This window comes from Chenopodium album, chromosome 24, assembly GCF_948465745.1.
Source record: "Chenopodium album chromosome 24, dcCheAlbu1.1, whole genome shotgun sequence".
Lineage (NCBI taxonomy): Eukaryota > Viridiplantae > Streptophyta > Magnoliopsida > Caryophyllales > Amaranthaceae > Chenopodium > Chenopodium album.
Genome location: NC_137857.1, coordinates 26,092,824 through 26,094,953, shown reverse-complemented (window position 1 = coordinate 26,094,953; position 2,130 = coordinate 26,092,824). Strand labels below are relative to the sequence as shown.

General features: G+C 39.5%; 1 non-coding gene across 1 annotated transcript; it reads left to right on the top strand.

Moving 5' to 3' along the window:
• The first annotated feature begins 349 nt into the window (after positions 1-349).
• LOC145612932 (small nucleolar RNA R71) lies at positions 350-455 on the top strand. The gene has a single exon (XR_014106836.1). It is a non-coding gene; the product is annotated as a small nucleolar RNA R71 (small nucleolar RNA).
• The last annotated feature ends 1,675 nt before the right edge of the window (positions 456-2,130 follow it).

The following is a 2,130-nucleotide window of genomic DNA, read 5'->3' as shown; positions in this document are numbered from 1 at the left end:
AGTACCTCTCCCCTTAAATTGGGAGGGAAGATTGGAAGCTTGAGAAGAGGTAGAAGTGCTCTCCAACTTAGCCTTGATTGCGGTGACCTCCTTTCCTAGATTTGTCATTTGAGAGGAAAGGTTGTTGATTGCATTGAGATGGTCCACCAAATACAATGAAGATTGTTTGCTTGAAGAGTCTCTCTCCCCATCTTGCCAATCCCTATAATATGTCACCACATCTTCAATGATGTCCACAACTTCTTCCTCAGTTTTGTTCATGATAGGGCCCCCGGCCCCTCCATCAAGGCATGACTTGCCTTGGGAACTTAAACCGCCATAGAAGATTTGGATCACTTGGTATGTGGGGATTCCATGATGAGGACACTCCCTTTGATACTCTTTAAATCTCTCCCATGCTTCATAGAGACTTTCATTTGGCCTTTGCTTGAACCCTTGAATCAAGGCTCTTGCCTCCGCCGTCTTCTTTTGGGGATAGAAACGGGACAAGAAAGCCTTTGTAACATCATCCCAAGTTCTCAAGGAGTTGGGCTTCACCTCCTTGTCTAGCCACTCCAAAGATCTACCTATTAGAGAGAAGGGGAACAACTTGAGGCGGATGAATTCTTGGGAGACCCCATTGACTTTGATAGTGTTGCAATATTTTTCAAATTCTTTCAAATGGTTCAATGGGCTTTCATTTTTAGCCCCACTATATTGCCTTCTCTCGATCAAGGTGATCATTGCCGGACGGATTTCGAAGTTATTTGCCGGGGTAGTTGGAGGAGCAATTCCACTTTCAAATCTATATGCCCCGGGCACTCCAAGCTCCTTCAAGGCTATTCTAGGATGCTCACCCATTCCTTGTTCTTCTTGAATTGCTTCTTCACTCGAAGAGCTATAAGCCAAAGATCTAATATCCACTCTTCTTCTTGAAATAGTCCTTTCTATTTCCGGATCAAGGGGAACAAGAGGACGATCACGGGTTCTATACATGCAAAACTCACACAAAAATGTTAGTAGCACGGCTACAAATGTAGCCTAGAGAAACAAAAATCATTTTGTATTTTATCAAAAATGAAATGGACTCAAAAACTTCATACCTCAAGCACCATTCCCCGGCAACGGCGCCATTTTGACGTGGCTCGGAATGGTAGGTCGTTGGGCTACCACATTGCCCTATCAAACAATATTTATATTCTTAACCAACCCCTAATAGTCTAGCGGTAAGTCAAGGTCGAATCCCAAGGGAATGATGTTAAATGCACGAAGTCTAGATTAAGCTATTTCGGAAACAAAAGGGGTTTGAAGTAGAACTAGGTCTAAACTAGGTATGCAAACTTGTATTCAATCGATCTAAAGCAATAGGGCAATGGATCCACATACATTCACAATGGAATTAGTAATTTGGGAGGTCAAATTAACTAAGTCAATCGATATGAGGGAAAACTATCATGTATCCAAAAGAGCATGCTAAGGTGGTTCACCTAGAGGTCTAACTAGCGTCAACTATGCTAAACTCTAACTAGGGAACATAACAAAGCACCTCAATCGTGAAATTGCAAGTCTACTAATCGATTGTCCGTGTCATAGCATACTTACAATGCAATCTAGTGTGTTAATCAAAGATGGCCAAACCTCAATTAATCACACACATGCACATGAAAAACCAACCAATTTAATCATATCATCAACTCCATCAATTATCCCCAAATTACACTATTCCATCATTCATGCATGCTTCACCATCTCCCTAGCTAGAGAACTACTCACTAGCCATGGAAATGGAGATCAAAACTACAACATTCATCAAATTAATCATCAACATGCTTGAATTCAAAGATCAAACCAACAATCAATCAAAATCAATCAAAATTCAATCAATAACCAAATCAATCATCAACAATATGCAAAACTAATGAAATCAACTAAAATCAAACTTGAATTGAGATTAAGAAGAAGATCCTTACAAAACTTTGATCAAAAGATCAAATACAATGATGAATTCTTGAACAAACACCAAAGATCATGAGTTTCTCTCTCTAGTTCTTGAGTTTCTCTCTCTAAAAATTCTCCAAAAACTAACTATCTAATTCAATCTAAAACTCTCCTCCTAAAAATAGAAAGAAATAACTGTATATACAAGGAGGA